Below are 23,858 nucleotides of genomic sequence, written 5' to 3' on the forward strand. Positions count from 1 at the left end.
CCGTGCCTCAAGAGTTTCATGCAATTAAATAAGGATTTTCCCCCCCTACTTATTTACACCATACTCCACACTTTTTATTGTGAAAAATTATATGAAAAATACCAAACGGAAATGTCATAATTGGTTAAGTCTCCACCCCCGAGTTAATTAGGCAATAAGGCCCGAGGGGGTGTGGTATATGGTCAATATACCACGGCTAAGGGCTGTTCTTAGGCACAATGTAACACAGTGTTACCAAGGCAACTACTGTAGTTATCTAGTAAATTTTCTAGCTACTTCAGTGGATGTTGAACACATATCGATCTACCTGCAAATGAACACCTTTCTAGCAACAAATGTGTTAAATTATAGCCATGGTGTAAAACTGATAATCAACTCGGGGCTCTATGCATTCTCTGGAAAAGAATGCAACTCCGTGGAAGGTCACTTCCAATCCGCTAGCGTGTCGTGGAACACACCTTCCACGTCGTTCATTATTTTCCATAAAATTCATAGCCCCTCGATGATTGTCCCTTAAGTGGAAGCTCCTTTGGCAGCAAATACAACTGGGATGGGATTACCATCTATAAATATTTTTTTTTTTACATTTTTCTGATTCTGGACATAAGAACAGCGATCACCCACCTCGATTTGGATGAAGATTTCTACTTCCAACGAGTCAGCGGCGCAGGATATACTGCTCTCCCCAGACCAAACCCTATTCCCAGAGACTGGGAAGAAGAGACAGTGTAAGAGGCCGACATGTGGGCAGCCTTACAAAACTACTTCGGTGAGTATACACTGCCTCTGCCCTCCGTTCTATAGGAGAACCTACAATTACTAGAGAAGAAACTGGACGCGCTCTGTTAGAGACTATCCTCTCAACGGGACCTGAAGACCTGTAATATCCTGTTTCTCTGAGTCGTGGCTGAACAAGGACATGGATAATATGCACTACATGACCAAAAGTATGTGGACACCTGCTTGGCGAACATCTCATGCCAAAATCATGGGCATTAATATGGAGTTGGTCCCCCCCTTGCTGCTATAACAGCCTCCACTCTTCTGGGAAGGCTTTCCACTAGATATTGGAACATTGCTGCGGGGACTTGCTTCCATTCAGCCACGTGCATTAGTAAGGTCGGGCAAAGATGTTGGGCAATTAGGCCTGGCTCGCAGTTGGTGTTCCAATTCATCCCAAAGGTGCTCGATGGGATTGAGGTCAGGGCTCTGTGCAGTCTAGACAAGTTCTTCCACACCGATCTTGACAAACCATTTCTGTATAGGTCCTCGCTTTGAGCATGGGGACATTTTCATGCTGAAACAGGTAAGGGCCTTTCCCAAACTGTTGCCACAAAGTTGGGGGCACAGAATCGTCCAGAATGTAATTGTAATTGCTGGAGCGTTAAGATTTCCCTTCACTGGAACTAAGGGGCCATGCCTGAACCATGAAAAACAGCCACAGATCATTATTCCTCCTCCACCAAACTTTACCGTTGGCATTATGCATTCAGACAGGTAGCGTTCTCCTGGCATCCGCCAAACCCAGACTTGTCTGTCGGACTGCCAAATGGTGAAGCGTGATTCATCACTCCAGAGAACATGTTTTCACTGCTCCAGAGTCCAATGGTGGCGATCTTTACCCCACTCCAGGCTTGTGGGCGGCTGCTCAGCCATGGAAACCCATTTCATGAAGCTCCAGACAAACAGTTCTTGTGCTGACGTTGCTTCTAGAGGCCGTTTAGAACTCGGCAGTGAGTGTTGCAACCGAGGACAGCACTTGGCAGTCCTTTTCTGTGAGCTTGTGCGGCCTACCACTTTGCGGCTGAACCGTTGTTGCCACATTTCCACATCACAATAACAGCACTTATAGTTGACCGGGGCAGCTCTAGCAGGGCAGAAATTTGACGAACTGACCTGTTAGAAAGATGTCATCTTATGACTGTGCCACGTTGAAAGTAACTGAGCTGTTCAGTAAGGCCATTCTACTGCAAATGTTTGTTTATGGCAATTGCATGGATGTATACACCTCTCAGCAAAAGATGTAGCTGAAATAGCCAAATCCAATTATTTGAAGGGATGTCCACTAGAGGTCGACCGATTAATCGGAATGGCGGATTAATTTTGTGCGCTGATTTTTTGTTATTAAAAAAAATTATACCTTTATTTAAGTCAGTTAAGAACACATTCTTATTTTCAATGACGGCCTAGGAACGGTGGGTTAACTGCCTTGTTCAGGGGCAGAATGACAGATTTTTACCTTGTCAGCTCAGGGAACCAATCTTGCAACCTTACAGTTAACTAGTCCAACGCTCTAACCACCTGCCTCTCATTGCACTCCACGAGGAGCCTGCCTGTTACGCGAATGCAGAAGAAGCCAAGGTAAGTTGCTAGCTAGCATTAAACTTGTAAAAACAATCATAATCACTAGTTATAACTACACATGGTTGATGATATTACTCGTTTATCTAGCGTGTCCTGCGTTGCATATAATCGATGCAGCGCTGGGGGATGATTTAACAAAAGCGCATTTGCGAAAAAAGCACAATCATTGGACGACTGTACCTAACCATAAACACCAATGCCTTTCTTAAGATCAATACACAGAAGTACATATTTTTAAACCTGCATATTTAGCTAAAGGAAATACAGGTTAGCAGGCAATATTAACCAGGTGAAATTGTGTCAGTTCTCTTGCGTTCATTGCACGCAGAGTCAAGGTATATGCAACAGTTTGGGCAGCCTGGCTCATTTTACGTAAATATGACATAACATTGAAGGTTGTGCAATGTAACAATAATATTTAGACTTAGGGATGCCACCCGTTAGATAAAATACCGAACGGTTCCGTATTTCACTGAAATAATAAACGTTTTGTTTTCGAAATTATAGTTTCCAGATTCGACCATATTAATGACCAAAGGCTCGTATTTCTGTGTGTTATTATGTTATAATTAAGTCTATGATTTGATAGAGCAGTCTGACTGAGCGATGGTAGGAAGCAACAGGGTCGTAAGCATTCATCAAATAGCACTTTCGTGCGTTTTGCCAGCAGCTCTTCGCAAGCACAGCACTGTTAATGACTTCAAGCCTATCAGCCTAATGGCTGGTGTAACCGATGTGAAATGGCTGGCTAGTTAGCTGGGTGTGCGCTAATAGCGTTCCAAACATCACTCGCTCTGAGACTTGGAGTAGTTATTCTCCTTGCTCTGCAAGGGCCGCGGCTTTTGTGGAGCGATGTGTAACGCTGCTTCGAGTGTGGCTGTTGTCGATGTGTCCCTGGTTCGAGCCCAGGTAGGGGCGAGGAGAGGGACGGAAGCTATACTGTTACACTGGCAATACTATAGTGCCTATAAGAACATCCAATAGTCAAAGGTATATGAAATACAAATGGTATAGAGAGAAATAGTCCTATAAATACTATATTAACTACAACCTGATCAAGCCTACTACTGTTGTGTCGTCTGCAAACTTGATGATTGAGTTGGAGACGTGCATGGCCACGCAGTCATGGGTGAACAGGGAGTACAGGAGGGGGCTGAGCACGCACCCTTGTGGTGCTCCAGTGTTGAGGATCAGCAAAGTGGAGATGTTGTTTCCTACCTTCACCACCTGGGGGCGGCCCGTCAGGAAGTCCTAGACCCAATCGCAGGGGGCGGGGTTCAGACCCAGGGCCTCAAGCTTAATGATGAGCTTGAAGGGTACTATGGTGTTGAATGCTGAGCTGTAGTCAATGAACAGCATTCGTACATAGGTATTTCTCTTGTCCAGATGGGAAAGGGTAGTGTGCAGTGTGCAGTGTGATGAAGATTGCGTCGTCTATGGACCTATTGGGGAGGTATGAAAATTGCAGTGGGTCTAGTGTGACAGGTAAGGTAGAGGTTAGATGATCCTTGACTAGTCTCTCAAAGCACTTCATAATGACAGAAGTGAGTGCCACGGGGCGATAGTCGGTTACCTTTGCCTTCTTGGGTACAGGACCAATGGTGGCCATCTTGAAGCATGTGGGGACAGCAGACTGGGAGAGATAGGGAGAGATTGAATATGTCCGTAAACACAACAACCAGCTAGTCTGTACATGCTCTGAGGACAGGAATGTCGTCTGGGCTAGCAGCCTTGCGAGGGTTAACACGTTTAATGTCTTACTCACGTCGGCCACGGAGAAGGAGAGCCCACAGTCCTTGGTAGCGGGCCACGATGGTGGCACTGTGTTATCCTCAAAGCGGGCAAAGAAGGTGTTTAGTTTGTCTGGAAGCAAGACGCCAGTGTCCGTGACATGGCTGATTTTCTTTTTGTAGTCCGTGATTGTCTGTAGACCCTGCCACATACGTCTCGTGTCTGAGCCATTGAATTGCGACTCCACTTTTTCCCTATACTGACATTTCGCTTGTTGATTGCCTTGCGGAGGGAATAACTACACTGTTCGCATTCTGACATATTTCCGGTCATCTTTCCATGGTTAAATGTGGTGGTTCGTGCTTTCAGTTTTGCACAAATGCCGCCGTCTATCCTCGGTTTCTGGTTAGGGGCTACCCAGAACATGTCCCAGTCCACGTGATCAAAACAATCTTGAAGCGTGGATTCCGATTGGTCAGACCAGACCAATAGTCCTTGTCACGGGTAGATCCTGTTTGAGTTTCTGCCTATAAGAGGGGGGAAGCAAAATGGAGTCGTGGTCAAATTTGCCGAATAGAGGGTGGGGGAGGACCTTGTATGCACCGTGGAAGTTAGAGTAGCAGTGATCCAGTGTTTTGCCAGCCCCGGTACTACAATCAATATGCTGATAGCAAATTTGAGAACAAAGCTACCTACATTCTATGTTAAAATCCCAGCTACAATAAATGCAACTGGTTTCCAGTTAGCATAGAGTCCAGTGGAGTTCCTTGAGTGCCATCGTGGTATCGGCTTGAGGGGGATATACACGGCTGTGACAATAACCAACGAGAATTCTCTTGGGAGATAATACGGTCAGCATTTGATTGTCAGGTGAACAGAAGGACTTAAGTTCCTGCATGTTGTTACAATTACACCATGAGTTGTTAATCATGAAACATTCACCCCCGCCCTTCTTCCCAGAGAGATGTTTATTCCTGTTGGCGTGACGCTAGGGTTGCCAACTTTCTCACTACCAAATAAGGGACAAAAGGTGGCGTGCCAGTGCACGGTGACACGGCGGTGTGGGTATGGTGTTATGGGTATGAATATACAGTGTATATTCATCGTCTTATTCAATTGGAAAGGCAAAAGGCATTATGAGTTATGTGAGCTGGGTAATTAGCTTTCAGAATGCGATTGTTGTCACTGCTCAATAACTGGTAAAAGGAGTGTTTTTTTCCAAAGTTGACATTGGCATTATCTGCTGCATAGGCTGTGATGTGTCTAACATCAAGTTCATGATTTTCCAGACAGTTCATCAGCGCTTGATGTATGTCATTTGCAGTTTCATCACTGTCTTCATAAACGTCAAGTAACTTGCACTGCACTCCATCAGACACAGAGAAATATCTCACGCACACTGGAAACATTTTTCTATTTCCCTTGTTTGAGGAATCACTGGAAATACACGGGCTCACCTTCCGTAGGAGGCAGATAATCCTTTTCCGCAGTAGACGTCACGAAGAATGCGCCGATATTGATAGCACCTTTAGCTAGCGTGGCCTTGTGCATTTCTGTGGATGCATGCTGAGTTTGGTCACTCTCCCCTCCATGGCCAATTGAGAATTCCTGATGGCATAAAGTACAGAAAGCTTTCGTCGAGTCACCACTGACAGCTTTAACCCACGTCTTTTTTGCTTCCCATTGTTTGTTGTAGCTGCACAGTCTTTTCTTTTTTGCAGGTTATTTCCTTGATATGCCAAACCGACCGAACAACAACATAAATTACTTTGCAGGAATTGGCGCGTTTACACTATACTGTGATTGGATGAATATATGGGACAAGGGAGATCACGTATGGGACAAACCAATGTAGCCCAATATAAGGGACACCCCTGCTAATACGGGACAGTTGGCAACCCTACGTGATGCACAAAGAATCCCGGTGGCTGTACCGACTCCGACAGCATGTCCCAAGAGAGCCATGTTTCCGTGAAAGCGAGTATATTACAATCCCAGATGTCTCTCTGGAAAGCAACCCTTGCCCTAATTTCATCTACTCTCGTTATCTAGAGACTGGAAATTAGAGAGTAATATACTCGGAAGCGGTGAGTGGTGTGCGTGCCTCTGAAGTCTGACCAGAAGGCCGCTCCGTCTCCCTCTTCTGCGGCGACGTTGTTTTGGGTCCGCCTCTGGAATCAGTTCGAATACCTTGGGTGGTTCGAACAAAGGATCCGCTTCGAGAAAGTCGTATTCCTGGTGCTGGTAAGTTGACGTCGCTCTGATATCCAGTAGTTATTTCCGGCTGTATGTAATAAGACTTAAGATTTCCTGGGCTAACAATGTAAGAAATAATACATAAAAAAACAAAATACTCCATATTTTCATAAGGACTAGAAGTGAGGTGACCCTCTGTCGGCACCATCTTGCTCCGGGGCGGCAGGTAGCCTAGTGGTTAGAGCATTGGGCCAGTAACCGAAAGGTTGCTTGATTGAATCCCCGAGCTTAAAAATCTGTCGTTCTGCCCCTGAGCAAGGTAGTTAACCCATTGTTCCCCGGGCACCAAAAACTTGGACGTCGACTATGGCAGCCACCCACATCTGTTCTATGTGCGCTATTTCTATGCTTCCCGTTCTTTAGTTTAGCTTTTGCGTCTCTTGCTTTTGTACACCAGCTTCAAACAGCTTAAAATACAATATTTTTGATTATGTAAAATATATTTCACAAGAGTTTAGATGGTACGACGATTCTCTAGACTATACTTGCTTGTTTTGTCACAAATTAGGCAAACTATTAGAATTTTAGCAACCAGGAAATGGTGGAGCGATTTCTGAATAGTGCACCTTCAAGTCTCGAGGTTCTGCTCGCCGGAGTTAGAATACCTCTTAATAAGCTGTAGACCCTACTATTTAGCAAAAGTTTTAATCTAAATGTTTTGTAGCTGTCTATTTACCACCACAACACAATGCTGGCACTAAGAACGCACTCAACGAGCTGTATAGGGCCATAAGCAAACAAGAAAATGCTCATCCAGAGGCAGTCCTCCTAGTGGCAGGTGAATTTTAATGCAGACAAACTGAAATCCGTCTAACCTCATTTCTACCAGCACCTGTGCATCTAGAGGCGACGAAACTCTATATCACCCTCCGTTTTTAAAATCTGCCCATACCTCTATTCTCCTGAATCCTGCTTACAGGCAATAACTCGAACAGGAAGTAACAGTGACGCACAATATAGAAGTAGTCCAATGAGTGACCATAGGTACATATCTAAACCAGAAGCCATGGATTACAGGCAACTTCCGCACTCAGCTAAATGCCAGAGCTGCTGCCTTTCAAGGACCGGGACACTGAATCAGAACACTTACAAGGAATACTGCTACGACCTCTGACCAGCCATCAAACAAGCAAAGCATCAATACAGGACTAAGATTGAATCCCTACTATGCCGGCTCTGACACTTGTTGGATGTCACAGATTACAAAGGGGAAACCCAGCCGCTAGCTGCAGTGATGAGCTAAATGCCTTCTATGCTAGCTTAGAGGCAAACAATACTGAACCATGCATGAAAGCACCAGCTGTTCCTGACAACTGTGTGATCATGCTCTCCATAGCTGATGTAAGACCTTTAAAAAGATTAACATTAACAAGGCCGCAGGGCTTGGTTGGGTTGTTTATCGGAGGACGCATGACTTTCAACCTTTGTCTCTCCCGAGCCCGTACGGGAGTTGTAGCGATGAGACAAGATAGTAGCTACTAAACAATTGGATACCACGAAATTGGGGAGAAAAAGGGGTTGGGGGGGGGGGGGGGGTCTTCACTGACATCTTCAACCTCTCCCTGACCGTCTGTAGTACCTATGTTTCAAGCAGACCACCATAGTTCCAGTGCGCAAGAACGCCAAGTTAAGCTGTCTAAATTGCTATCACACCGTAGCACTCACTTCTGTAGCCATGAAATCCTTTGAAAAGCTGGCTCACATCAACGTCATCATCCCAAACTCCCTCAGAAGGCTGTAAAGATTTGGCATGGGCCTTCAGATCCTCAAAAAGTTCTACAGCTGCACCATTGAGAGCATCTTACTGGCTTTACATGCTTCACAGTAGCGATGGTGATCTTTGGGTGATGTGCTGTGTTTGCTCCAAACGTAACGCTTTGCATATAGGCCAAAATGTTCAATTTTCGTTTCGTCAGAACACAAAACGTTTTGCCACATGGCTACAGAATTTCCCAAGTGTTTTTTTTGCATACTTCAAACGGATTCAAGATGGGCATTGAGATTTGAGTAATGGCTTCCATTCATGCCAGATGTGAAGTGCTTGGGATATTGTTATCACATACACACCGACCAGTCTTGGCCATAAAGGCCTGTAGTTCTTTCAAAGTTGCCATTAGACTCTTGGTAGCCTCTTTGATCAGTCTCCTACTTGCTCGGTCATCCAGTTTGGAGGGACGGCTGATCTAGGCATGGTCTTGGCGGTGCCGTGCACCTTGCGCTTCTTAATAATCGTCTTAACCGTGCTCCAAGGGATATTCAAGGCCTTTGAATTTTTTTTATACCTATCCCCTGACCAGTGCTTTTCCACAACTTTGTCTTGGAGTTCTTTTGAAAGCTCCTTGGAGCTCATGGTTGAGTGTCTGCTTTGCAATCCCCTCCCGAGCAGAGGGAACCAATAGGAACTGCTGAATTTATCCTGAAATAATGTGAATAACTACAGTTTAACACAGCTGGAGGATAATTAACTTGGTGTGTGATTTTGAAGGTGATTGGTTACACCTGAGCTAATTTAGGATTGCTATTACAAGGGGTGTGAAAAATCTGAAGAAAGAAATTTACCTGGAGGTTGTGGGGTAGGATATGTAGACCAAATGGGAAAAAAGAAATGCATTTTAATTCCAGGCTATAAGGCAATTAAAGGTGAACACTTTGAAAGAGGGTGTAGACTTTCTATAGGAACTGTAGATAATCTGACGATTCCGAATCTCTGTGATGAGGTAGAAAGCAGGGTAGGAGGCATCTTTCACAAACACTAAGCTACCAGCCCAAAACCCAAAACTTCTCAAAAATGTATGTTCTATTAGTAATGGGTCTTATGCAAGTGTTCTCAACCAGTCTTGGCCAAAGAACCATGTGTTCTGAAATAGCATGTTCTGGACCAAAAAGTCCATGTCTGTGACCAAAAGTTTGTATATTTTCTAGAACAAAAAAAAACTATAATATGCCAATTAATTATACGTTTGAGATTCTTGAAATATTCTGAAAGCGTTGTGGGAATATTTTAAGAAATACAAGACAATGTTGCAAAGCTTCTAATAACCTTCTTTGCTTGTCAGAAAATCAGGGCTGGCATAGTTTATGTCCATTGTCCATGTCGATCCACATCCAACTTGACATCAATGCAACTAACTTTCAGCGATTTACTGTATTTTCTATTGGAAAGGGAACGATGTGATCTCACCTAAAGTGAACTAAATGACCAACAGGCCCTTCATAACCGCTAAACCAACAGCAAAGCCTCAGATGCAGTTAGCTATTTTCTTTCTGATAGACGGGATGAAATGACATTCACAGGTCCGTTTTCAAAACATGATGTTTGGAGCCTGCCTCCAGACGCCGCAATAAATCAGGATGACTTTGCAGAGTCCGACTAATGGCGACAAAACAGAAGATTAGTACGGCTCAAGGTTTTGATAAAAGTCAATTTAGTAAAAGTATGCATCCGTTTGAAGCAATTACCACCAGCGATCTGGCTGTACCTGCAGAATTAGGGTTGCCATGGATACCCGCTGAGTTGGAAATGGGAATGTTCCCCTGCATGACAACATCTTGGATTTGTTCATTACACTCCTATTTACCACTGCTAAAGCCAAACAAGCAATACATTTGTCCTAAAACTTAAAACACTGCTAGTCGCGTACAAAGACAGTAGCCTTGTATCTTTTCCATTACACAAACACTGTAAATGTATTTCTGCTTGTGAATGTCTGGGAAATTTTAGCATCGTTCTTTTCTTGACAGGAAATGTCATCTTTTGTGGTCTGTGCCAAAAGCAAAAGGGTAAAAAGTTTTCATGAATGTGTTTATTAATGTTGTTTAGCTTCCAAACTGGTACATAATCTTGAATTTCAGAACTCTAAAAAGACTCATGGAAATGGAGATAACCCTGGTGTAATGTGACATGACATCAATATTGAGCAGTCAATCTCAGTGCTGAGGCCACCTCTGGTTTGTTTTCCCATTGATCTGATCATCAGTAATAGCAGGGTAAATCAAATCAAATGTATTTTTATTTTTCTAATCAAATTTATTTATATAGCCCTTCGTACATCAGCTGATATCTCAAAGTGCTGTACAGAAACCCAGCTTAAAACCCCAAACAGCAAGCAATGCAGGTGTTGAAGCTACTGTGATAGACAAATCAACACACCAAACTTCTAAAATGGGTCTAATCTCAGTCTTCTCTCCACATCGGCAATACAACTTACCTAACAATATTAGCTAGCAAGTCAGAATAGGCCAATACCAACTGCAAGGGATCCTGTTAAAATATTGTCGACCTATGAGGATATAAAAAGTCTCCAAGTCTAATCACGTACACCAGCAAATTACAAATCGTGAGTAGGTGCGCAAGGTATTTCTGAGGGTGTGTTTACATGTGAGAGACCGAATGATTTCCATAAGTCAATAAGACTTGCATGATGAACGCTGCATCTAGGAGAACAATTACTCGTCTACAGGCCACAATGTCTCTCTTCAAATGTTTCATATTCCTCCCAGTGCAGTTTGTCTAAGGTACTGTATGGCATTCATTAATATGATTTAGGTAGAACCTCATCTTTTCTGAAGATACCTCTATGCGGTGACACCCTCTCCTGGGTTAGCAGCGTTTTAATTAAACCCCAAACACTAGAGTGAAAGATAAAGTCTTCACAACTTAATGCCTTGTCAGTCGCTGCTATGGAGATGGAAAGAGAATGGGGAGGGTTGTTTACACCAAGAGGAGAGTTCGTTTGCTTTGATACTCTTAGATTTCTAGTCAAATAGAGATATTGCATATACAGTACCAGTCAAAAGTTTGGGGACACCTACTCATTCAAGGGTTTTAAATTATTTTTACTGTTTTCTACATCATAGCATAATAGTGAAGACATCGACACTAGGAAATAACACATATGGAATAATGTAGAAACCAAAAAAAGTGTTAAACAAATCTAAATATAAGTTATATTTGAGATTCTTCAAAGTAGCCACTTAGCCTTGATGACAGTGTTGTGTCTTTGGCTATGCCTGATTAATTGCTATGACATGCTATTCTATAAAATAATTTCTCTGTAATTAATATCACCTTATTGAGCTAATCATGTAAATGTAATTAACTAGAGAGTCGGGCACCAATAAATAATATTTATAGAGCTGTTATCTTCCGAATAAACTTAAAGATTTAGTAATATTTTACATCAATAGCAGTCAACATTAATCGTCATCTTACTTCAGTCTCATATTCTGAAAGTTGTAAATTCTTGGTTATCTGCAAGAATCCTGGCTAACAAGTTGAATCAGCAATACAAAATTGGGTTTAATTATTAATTTACTAAATACCTAACTAATCACACAGAATAACATATACAAAGAATGAATTATACCTGGATAATTCTTTACGTCATAGGAAACGTCCCTAGCGGGCGGAACAGATATGACAGCTTGTTACACAAAGGAAAAGGGGCGGGGTTTGAGTGTAAGAGCGGGAGAACAAAGGGAAGAAGCTGTGCTATCGTAAATACAGTATCTTATGCTTTCTAAATTACCGCCCATTTGGAAAAGGAAAATGCAACAAATATTTACTCTGAGCTGCGCTTCAGTAGTTTGGTGGTAGGTGGAAGGCCATGTTGCCAAACCGAGTCATCTGTCCTTTGAATAATGTCTCTGCTGGTAAATTGGGTACGTTGTGGTAACGTCGTTGTGTGGAAAACGGAATACTCTGTCTGTTCCTTCCTAACCTGCGTTTGCAGCTGCGGTCGCTAACTCAACCGCTAGGAGGTATCACTTCTGTCGTGAATAAGAGTTCAAAGTTCATACCATTCGCAATCAAAGCTCATGCTGATGTTGACTTCGTTCTGTAGTTTTTTCCTGAACCATTCTGACATGGGATCGTCATCCTCACATTCGCGGAACAGATAGTTATGTTGTAGTCAAGAGCTTATATAGGAAGGAAGAGGAGGGTGTGTTTGAAAAGTTGTATAGCCCATGTCCCTTCACAGGGGAGGGCCACTGATTGAGCAGCACTATTTTATGAAAATCCAAATCTCACATTTTAGATGCTAAAATCACATTTCATCCCATCACAAATAATTTCATATTCAAACATTTAAATTGAACAACAATTCCATGTGAATCTCATAACTCTGATGTATAGACTTTCCACTGTGGAGTTATCATTGATGAGAATGTCTCAGATGACAACCGAACTGACATCATATTCATTAAGTACCACTGCATATGTTCAATTGTTCGGATTACCAGAATATAGTTTATTTGCCCACACATACTGATATTCCCAGAATCTCTATGTTAACCAGTTTTTTAAAAATGTAACCTCAGTAGGTTAGAGAAGAGAAAAGGGGGGAAGAGGTATTTATAAAAGGTCATAAACCTATCCCCCAGGCCAACGTCATGACAACAGCTTGCACTCTTGGCGTTTTCTCAACCAGCTTCACCTAGAATGTTTTTCTAACAGTCTTGAAGGAGTTCCCACATATGCTGAGCACTTGTTGGCTGCTTTTCCTTCACTCTGCGGGCCAATTCATCCAAACCATCTCAATTGGGTTGAGGTCGGGTGACTGTGGAGGTCAGGTCACCTGATGCAGCACTCCATCACTCTCCTTCTTGGTCTAATAGCCCTTACATGGCCTTCCGAGTGGCGCAGTGGTCTAAGGCACTGCACCGCAGTGCTAGCTGTGCCACTAGAGATTCTGGGTTAGAGTCCAGGCTCTGTTACAGCCGGCCGCGACCGGGAAACCCATGGGGCGGCGCACAATTGACCCAGCATTGTCCGGGTTAGGGGAGGGGTTGGGCAGCAGCGATGTCCTTGTCCCATCGTGCATTAGCGACTCCTGTGGTGGGCCGGGCACAGTGCAAGCTGACACGGTTGCCAGGTGCATTGGTGCGTCTGGCTTCCGGGTTAAGTGGGCATTGTGTCAAGAAGCAGTGCGGCTTGGTTGGGTTGTGTTGTGTTTCGGATGCATGGCTCTCGACCTTCGCCTCTCCCGAGTCCGTACGGGAGTTGCAGCGATGAGACAAGACTGTAACTACTAATTGGATACCACCAAATTGGGGAGAAAACCGGGTAAAAAAAAATAGCCCTTACACAGCCTGGAGGTGTTGGGTCATTGTCCTGTTGAAAAACAAATGATAGTCCCACTAAGCGCAAACCAGATGGGATGGCGTATCGCTTCAGAATGCTGTGGTAGCCATGCTGGTTAAGTGTGCCTTGAATTCTAAATACATCACCGACAGTGTCACCAGCAAAGCACCCCCATACCATCACACCTCCTGCTTCATGGTGGGAACCACACATGCGGAGATCATCTGTTAATCTACTCTGCATCTCACAAAGACACGATGGTTGTTACCAAAAATTGAACATTTGGACTCATCAGACCAAAGGACAGTTTTCCAACCGTCTAATATCGATTGTGTTTCTTTGCCCAAGCAAGTCTCTTCTGCTTTTGGAGTCCTCTAGTAGTGGTTACTTTTCAGCAATTCAACCATGAATGCCTGATTCACGCAATTGTTAATTGAACTCGGTGAAGCATTTATTTGAGCAGCAATTTCTGAGGCTGGTAACTCTAATGAACTTATACTCTCTGCAGCAGAGGTAACTCTGGGTGTTCCTTTCTTGTGGTGGTCCTCATGAGTGCCAGTTTCATCATAATGTTTGATGGTTTTTGAGACTGCACTTGGAAGAAACTTTCAAAGTACTTGAAATATTCCGTATTGACTGACCTTCATGTCTTAAAGTAATGATGGACTGTTGTTTCTCTTTGCTTATTTGAGCTGTTGTTGCCATAATATGAACTTGATCTTTTACCAAATGAGGCTATCTACTGTATACAACCCCTACCATGTCACAACACAACTGGTTGGATCAAACGCATAAAGAAGGAAAATAAAATCCACAAATTAACAAGGCACACCTGCTAATTGAAATGCATGAAGCTGGTTAAGATAAACTTTTTTTTATTTAACTAGGCAAGTCAGTTAAGAATAAATTCTTATTTAAAATGACAGCCTACTGGGAAACAGTGGGTTAACTGCCTTGTTGCAGGGCAGAACGACAGATTTTTACCTTGTCAGCTCGGGGATTCGATCCGGCAACCTTTCGGTTACTAGCCCAACTTTCTAACCACTAGGCTACCTGCCACACCAATGCCAAGAGTGTGCAAAGCTGTCATCAAGGCAAAGGGTGGTTACTTTGAACAATCTCACAATCTAAAATATATTTTGATAAAGAAAAACCCTGGAATGAGTAGGTATTTCCAAACTTTTGACTCGTACTATATCACTACAGAATAATCCACCCTACCCATACACTGAGATGTCAGATTAATGCAAAAGTTCAGTGTAATATGAGTACTTCTTGCATGATCTGAGCCACCTGTTTCTAGCATCTACTGTTCTTCATATAGCAGTCCAATGAATTACTTTATTGGCCGACTGTGGGTTAATACATTGGTGTATGAAGTGTATTAGTGCAGTATGGTATGTGGAAAAGGCTTACACTGAGTACTACTCGTATCAGGTGGTGAAACTGAACATGAAAGACTTTCCCATCTGCAACAGTCTCACCAACAGCCTCCTTTAGCCCTTATTTCAGGATTCATGTGCACTCAGGAGTATAAGACAGGTGGTCTCAAAATGATATGAACTGCTTTGGAAATGCCAAAGTAGAAAAAGGAACTTCAAACAGAATATATTTCAAGCTTTGATGTCTAGTTAGTGCCTTTATGGGCAAAAAGCAAGATTTAGCAGACAGCTTATTCAAAAAGGTATTACTATTAGGGATGCACGATATATCGTTGAACATTTCGGAATTGGACGATATTAGCTAAAAATGGCAACATCGGTATCAGCCCGATGTCTAGTTTAACGCCGATGTGCAAAACCGATGTCAAAGCTGATGTGCATACCTATATAACGCAGATAGATGAGAACATCTTTGTACATAACGTAATGACGCCACGTAATATGTTGAACTACACCCGCAACACAGCATGCATAACCTAGCCCACAATGTCTACTGTGTGGATTGAGCAGTCAACAAGTCGAGCAGTCATTTTAAAGAGTAAGAACATTTCAGCGAGACAACTCAAAGGCGAAATCTATTAACGGCAAGATAATGGAATTCATTGCCCTTGACAATCAACCGTTCTCTGTCGTGGGTGATGTTGGTTTTCGCCGACTGGTCGAGCACCGGTACACTTATTTTTTTTGGTACTATTTTTCAGATGTTGCCCTACCGGAGTTACACAGTAATAGCGTCACTGCTATAAGCTTCACGACTGACATTTGGACCAGCGATATCAGCCCCACAGTGACAGCGCGCAGAGGCCATGGACAGACAGCACTGAAACTTCACTGCTTGACATGTATGATGAAATCCTGGTTGAGAATGAAACGACTGAACAAATTAACAACGAAACAGCACAGTAAGTAAGTGAAAGAAATAGGTTTTGATTATGTTTTACTGGTAATGGGGACATACGTCAATGCCAACAAAATCACTTTTTGGTCAGTGTGTGTGTAACCTTTATTTAACTAGGCAAGTCAGTTTATTAAGAACAAATTCTTATTTGGGGTGGCAGGGTAGCCTAGTGGTTAGCGTGTTGGACTAGTGACCGGAAGGTTGCAAGTTCAAATCCCTGAACTGACAAGGTACAAATCTGTCGTTCTGCCCCTGAACAGGCAGTTAACCCACTGGCCGTCATTGAAAATAAGAATTTGTTCTTAACTGACTTGCCAAACCCGGACCGGCCATACATCACTACATTGTTCTTTCACTATATTGGTCTTCCAATAGCGATGGAATTTATGATTACGAGCGTTTTAACGATGCATCTTTCCTTCAACAGTCAAAGATGTAACATGCATTTCCAAAAACACCAGGCAGAGAGAACGTTCGCTAAATGAGACGTCGAGGCATGATTCGATGCTGATATGATCTAAAGAAAGGCAGCACTGCTCTCGGATCAGCTTTCTCCATTCAAATGTTACCTTAACATTAGAATTATTCCACAATACTGACAACATATCAGCTCCTAGAGAGTTATCACCTACGGCTGCAAATATTGAGGCGGCTGGTTAGCCAATAATAATGCACTAAATCAAGATTTGGCACATCATTGCACACATGTTAGGCTACACATCATGAAGTATTTTGAGGAAAGAATGACAGACAATAGTCAAATAAAACATTGAAATGTATAGGCATATTTAGTCTATACTGTAGGTCGGCCATTTTTATCTTTAATGCGGTCATCTCAGTTTTCATTTCAATAATATTTTTATCCTTTGCTTGTTTGTAACAATTACAAAGATGCCAATGTCTTTGCATGTGAGTCAACTTCGTTGTGAAGTTATTGGCGGTCACAGATGCCAATGTCTTTGCATGGGAGTCAACTTCGTTGTGAAGTTATTGGCGGTCACAGATGCCAATGTCTTTGCATGGGAGTCAACTTCGTTGTGAAGTTATTGGCGGTCACAGAGAGACATCTTGATTCTATATTTAGTGGAGATCTTCTGCGTATAAATTGACGCGGTAGGGGAAACGCATCCAACGGTGCACTTAGCTGTTCTGCGAGTGCTCTGAGGCAGTCGCTAAATAGTGAGCATTAATCAAGTGCAACTTCAGTAATGATGGTTTTGGGAAACTGCTCACAGATTTAACGATGCTCCAATGAAGGTTCTAACAATGAACTTAGCCTTAAGATGCTTTATGGGAAACTGGGCCCTGGTCAATTCGAACATTTCTGATTCATCAATAGGCGGAGGCTTGTATGCATATTTCTAAGTTAATTGTCATCTTCCATACACCATGCAGGCCTTCACTGGAAGGATTAAGTCAAAAGGCAGAAGGAAAAATTACTCACTGACTCAGTCTTCGACCATGCAGTGGGCTTTCTGAAAGCGACATGACTTCACCATGTCCCAGAGGCGGTGTGAGGCTCGGTCATACAGCTCTGTCTAGTCAAACCGGCACAGGTACCGCTCATATGTCATGGAGAACAGGTCTTTCATCCACAAGGTCAGGCAAGTTTGTTTCATGTTCAGCAGAAAAAGACCACATCTTCCCAATATTCTCCACATCGCATTCAGTCAGCACAAACAGTCTGGCTGGATTTAAAATGCAGAAGGATATGGCAGGGAAGTATCCCTGCTGAGCTCTTTGTCAAGTTTGGTAAAACGGTTGAGCTGGAAGTAGTAGGTGCTTGCACAGATGCAGAGGTAGAGGAAGAAACGGAGTGACCTGGAGAAAGCCAGAGGCATCGCCTGATGCTGGACGAGCCACGGTTGACTGCATCTAGTAGACCATGGAGAGAGGTTCTTCTGAAAAACATATTCAAATATTCCTGAACCAGCAAACTATCGGCCACTGGCCCAAGCTCCCAAACACCAGGCCACCAACCCAGACACATTTGCGTGAAAGCATTCAAAAACAGTAGTAGTTTAAAAGCATGGTTGAGCAATCTTGAGGAAAACAGTTTTAGGCCTACAGTTTATATGGTTCGTGTTCCAATTGAGTATTACACAACAAAACATATTCAATGAAAAACACTCAATATAAATGCATTTAAAATGGTTGTAATTTGGCAGATGCTCTTATCCAGAGGGACTTACAGTGCATTAAATGAAGACTAAAAAGTTATTGTAGATAGATTGTGTAACTGTATGGTTATATCAACATAGATATTTTAGTGTTTGCCATCCTTCTCTTCATGGCCAATGATTTCCTGTTATACAAAGAAGTGGGCTCTGGCTTCCACCCAAACAACCCCCAACCCCTGTGAGACATCTCACGATAGGGAGTGTGATGTCCTGCCAACATCAATCATAATACATCAAGACACTGCATGTCCTCTCCGCTTAACAATCTCTACCTGACAAACCTCTTAGCCTACCTTCCAGTATCCACGTACCACTGGCAGACAGACAAGATACTGTACTGCCTGATAAAGGACCACCTTCTCCTTTGGCGCAGCTCCAACTGCACCCAATAATAAATCCAAGAGCATCTTTCCGGGGAAGAGATTTTCGATCTACCGATTCCATGCCTTGTTCAAAACAGTTTTTCAATTTAAATTATTAGTGACAAATTTCAGGAAACTATGCGTATGTCGTGCATCACTACTTCACAGGAGCGCCATTAGAAGTTAGAAGTTAAACATGCAGGGTAGTAACATTATGAGTTGGGATTATGGTTCATTGTCTAAACAAAAGACTCCACTATGCAAGTAACTAAAGTATCAGTCAAAGGTTTGGACACACCTACTCATTCCAACTACATCTCTGATAGAGTTCAGTGTGTCAAATCAGAGGGCCTGTTGTCCGGGCCTCTGGCAGCCTCTATGGGGGTGCCACAGGGTTCAATTCTTGGGCAGACTCTCTTGTCTGTATACATCAATGATGTCGCGCTTGCTGCTGGTGAGTCTCTGATCCACCTCTACGCAGACGACACCATTCTGTATATTTCTGGCTTTTCTTTGGACACTGTGTTAACAGCCCTCCAGACAAGCTTCAATGCCATACAACTCTCCTTCCGTGACCTCCAACTGCTCTTAAATACAAGTAAAACCAAATGCATGCTCTTCAACCGATCGCTGCCTGCACCTGCCCACCCGTACAGCATCACTACTCTGGGCGGTTCTGACTTAGAATATGTGGACAACTACAAATACCTAGGTGTCTGGTTAGACTGTAAACTCTCCTTCCAGACTCACATCAAACATCTCCAATCCAAAGTTAAATCTAGAATTTGCTTCCTATTTTGCAACAAAGCATCCTTCACTCATGCTGCCAAACATACCCTTGTAAAAAAAAATAGCCTCCAACACTCTACTCAATAAATTGGACGCAGTCTATCACAGTGCCATCTGTTTTGTCACCAAAGCCCCATATACTACCCACCACTGCGACCTGTACGCTCTCGTTGGCTGGCCCTCGCTTCATACTCGTCGCCAAACCCACTGGCTCCAGGTCATCTACAAGATCCTGCTAGGTAAAGTCCCCACTTATCTCAGCTGGCTGGTCACCATAGCAGCACCCACCTGTAGCACGCGCTCCAGCAGGTATATCTCTCTGGTCACTCCCAAAACCAATTCTTCCTTTGGCCGCCTCTCCTTCCAGTTCTCTGCTGCCAATGACTGGAACGAACTACAAAAATCTCTGAAACTGGAAATCACTAGCTTTAAGCACCAGCTGTCAGAGCAGCTTACTGCACCTGTACATAGCCCATCTATAATTTAGCCCAAACAACTACCTCTTGCCCTACTGTATTTATTTATTTTGCTCCTTTGCACCCCATTATTTCTACTTCACACATTCTACTGCAAATCTACCATTCCAGTGTTTTACTTGCTATATTGTATTTACTTTGCCAACATGGCCTTTTTTTTGCCTTTACCTCCCATATCTCACCTCATTTGCTCACATCATATATAGACTTATTTTTCTACTGTATTATTGACTGTATTTGTTTTACTCCATGTGTAACTCTGTGTTGTTGTATGTGTCGAACTGCTTTGCTTTATCTTGGCCAGGTCGCAATTGTAAATGAGAACTTGTTCTCAACTTGCCTACCTGGTTAAATAAAGGTGAAATAAAAAAATAAAAAATTCCTGGGTTTTTATGTTTACTATTTTCTACATTGCATAATAATAGTGAAGACATCAAAACTATGAAATAAAACATATGGAATCATGTAGTAACCAAAAAAGTGTTAAACAAATCTAAATATATTATATATTTGAGGTTCTTCAAAGTAGCCACCCTTTGCCTATATAAACTCAGCAAAAAAAGAAACGTCTCTTTTTCAGGACCCTGTCTTTCAAAGATAATTAGTAAAAATCCAATTAACTTCACAGATCTTCATTGTAAAGGGTTTGTTCAATGAACCATAAACAATTCATGAACATGCACCTGTGGAACGGTCGTTAAGACACTAACAGCTTACAGACGGTAGGCAATTAAGGTCACAGTTATGAAAACTTAGGACACTAAAGAGGCCTTTCTACTGACTCTGAGAAACACCAAAATAGAAATGCCCAGGGTCCCTGCTCATCTGTGTGAACGTGCCTTAGGCATGCTGCAAGGAGGCATGAGGACTGCAGATGTGGCCAGGGCAATAAATTGCAATGTCCGTACTGTGAGACGCCTAAGACAGCGCTACAGGGAGACAGGACGGACAGCTGATTGTCCTCGCAGAGGCAGACCATGTGTAACAACACCTGCACAGGATCGGTACATCCGAACATCACACCTGCGGGACAGGTACAGGATGGCAACAACAACTGCCCGAGTTACACCAGGAACGCACAATCCCTCCATCAGTGCTTAGACTGTCTGCAATAGGCTTAGAAAGCCTGGACTGAGGGCTTGTAGGCCTGGTGTAAGGCAGGTCCTCACCAGACATTACCGGCAACAACGTCATCTATGGGCACAAACCCACCGTCGCTGGACCAGACAGAACTGGCAAAAAGTGCTCTTCACTGACATGTCGCGGTTTTGTCTCACCAGGGGTGATGGTCAGATTCGCGTTTATCATCTAAGGAATGAGCGTTACACCGAGGCCTGTACTCTGGAGCGGGATCGATTTGGAGGTGGAAGGGTCCGTCATGGTCTGGGGGCGGTGTGTCACAGCATCATCGGACTGAACTTGTTGTCATTGCAGGCAATCTCAACGCTGTGCATTACAGGGAAGACATCCTCCTCCCTCATGTGGTACCCTTTCTGCAGGCTCATCCTAACATGACCCTCCAGCATGACAATGCCACCAGCCATACTGCTCATTCTGTGTGTGATTTCCTGCAAGACAGGAATGTCAGTGTGCTGCCATGGCTAGTGAAGAGCCCGGATCTCAATCCCAATGAGCACGTCTGGGACCTGTTGGATCGGAGGGTGAAGGCTAGGGCCATTCCCCCCAGAAATGTCTGGGAACTTGCAGGTGCCTTGGTGGAAGAGTGGGGTAACATCTCACAGCATGAACTGGCAAATCTGGTGCAGTCCATGAGGAGAAGATGCTTGCAGCTGGTAGCCACACCAGATACTGACTGTTACTTTTGATTTTGATCCCCCCTTTGTTCAGGGACACATTATTAAATTTATGTTAGTCACATGTCTGTGGAACTTGTTCAGTTTGTCTCAGTTTTGAATCTTATGTTCATACAAATATTTACATGTTAAGTTTGCTGAAAATAAACGCAGTTGACAGTGAGAGGACATTTCTTTTTTTGCTGAGTTTATGTATATTTTTATCCCATTCCTTTACTTAGATGTGTATGTATTAGGTAGTTGTTGTGGAATTGTTAGATTACATGTATAAGAATATTTTAAAATAATACACAGCGCAGAGGACTGAAGGTCAAGAGGGAATTAACGATCAATGGGAATAGTGTTTTTTCTGTAATAGGGAATTAATGATCAGTGGGTTAGAGACATAGGAGGAATTTGTCTGTACATTGAGCCTGAAACAGGATACTTGTTATTTGGCCATTGGCCCAGTTTTATTAGGAATTCTAATTGCTCAACCACAGGCTAGGGTTGGGTAATAAATTACATCCTGTGTTTGTTCTGTGGAGAGAATCACTGAGTACAGGGAAGAATAAACATTTACCTCTAAACATAACATCTATTATTTTTCCTCTTTGAATAAACCTATTTTTCTCCCTCTGATTTGCTTTGGGGTCTGTGTTATTGAAGAGTAACATCAACTGCCAACACATGGTAGATATTGCTGCACTGTCGGAACTAGAAGCAGAAGCATTTCGCTACACTCGCAATAACATCTGCTTACCATGTGTATGTGACATTTTATTTGATATGGCCGGTGTCAGTAAACGTGGGCAAAAAAACATAATTAAATTGTTGCCAGCAGCATAGTTGCAGTCACCAACACTCGGGATAACATCAAAACAGCCTAAACAGCTCTGCTAGGGCAAGTAAAAGGGTCAGGGTGAGCTTTTCTCTCCTTTGTGTCTGGAAGTAGCTAGCAAGCTAGCCAATATTAGCCAGTTAGCTTGGGTGCTTGACTGCTGTTATTAGGTCAGAACGCTCGGATCAACCATACTTTTCGGACTGAGCATCCAGTGTGTGCTCTGAATGCTCTGAGAGCGAAACGCTCTGTACTTACGAACAACCAATCTGACAACGCTCTGAGTTTACAAATGCCCAGAGCACACTGACACTCCAGATTCAATTGAAAAACACACCCGTAGTATAAGCCAGACTTTAGTTTTGAAATCTTCGGTTGTTTAGTACATAGCCTCACATGTGAATCCTTAAAGAGATGGGTGGGGCTAAAGTTTAAGCGGGTATGAACGATGCTGAATAGGTGTAAACAAAGAAGAGCTCTCCAGTAGGTACCAAAACATTCAAGGGACATTTACTCAAAAGTGAGGTTTCAAGTATATCAACTTTCAAAGCAGAATTACTTTCCCATTGTACCTCAACTGTACTGAATGATATACCATTTTCCAGCTCGGAGTCTCTACTTTTATCCAATGTAAAAAACACAATTTCAGATTTTGCTACATACGACGAAAATTCTTGCAACCAATACAATGTCATATCAGCTCGGCAGCTTTTGCTGCGAAAAGACAGAATTGTTAGATCATTTATTTTGGTACTGTCCATATGTAGCTTGTTTTTGGTCGCAGACTCAGGAATGTCTGAAGAATTGCAACATTTACCTGAAGCTAACTCTGCGAATAGCACTGCTGGGTGATTTAAAAAGTCATAGTCAATCAATAATATAATAATACTCTTGGTAAAAAAAAGTATATTTAATTTACAATCTGTAGAAACTATGAGAATAGAAAGGTTCAGAACTTTTGTGAAACATCACAGCACAGAAATCAAAACTGGATGGTGTTCAGTGATAGTTGGGAGGTGTTGAGGGTAGCTGAAGGATGGGACTAAAAACAAACAAAAAGTTAACTATTGTAAAATGTATATAGTATAAATAAACTGGAAGTAGAACCCTAAGTGTTGTTGTCCATTAGTTTACTCCAATTAGGGGGAGGGTGGTAGGGTTAGGGGAAATTAATCAAAGGAAAATATATATTTTAAAAAATATATATATATTATTATTATTTTATTTATTTTTTTACAGTGCATTCAGGAAAGTGTTCAGACCCCTTCTTCTTTTCCACATTTTGTTACATGACAGCCTTATTCTAAAATGGATTAAATACAAATCCACACCAATCTACACGCAATACCCCATAATGACAAAGCAAAAACAGGTTTTTAGAATTTTTGCAAATGTATTAAAAATGAAAAACTGAAATTCCTTATTTACATAAGTAGTCAGACCCTTTGCTATGAAACTCAAAATTGAGCTCTGGTGCATCCTGTTTCCATTGATCATCCTTGAGATGAAAAATCTAAAAACCTGTTTTTGCTTTGTCATTACGGGGTATTGTAAGTAGATTGAGGGGGAGGGGGAAACGATTTAGTCAATTTCAGAATATGGCTGTAACGTAACAATGTGGAAAAAGTCAAGGGGTCTGAAT

General features: G+C 42.6%; 1 pseudogene; it reads left to right on the plus strand.

Annotated features, from left to right (window-relative positions):
- The first annotated feature begins 741 nt into the window (after window positions 1-741).
- The window catches only part of LOC139380058 (rac GTPase-activating protein 1-like), a 70,690-nt pseudogene continuing 47,573 nt past the window's right edge, over window positions 742-23,858 (plus strand).

This window comes from Oncorhynchus clarkii, chromosome 22, assembly GCF_045791955.1.
Source record: "Oncorhynchus clarkii lewisi isolate Uvic-CL-2024 chromosome 22, UVic_Ocla_1.0, whole genome shotgun sequence".
In the NCBI taxonomy this organism is placed as follows: Eukaryota; Metazoa; Chordata; class Actinopteri; order Salmoniformes; family Salmonidae; genus Oncorhynchus; species Oncorhynchus clarkii.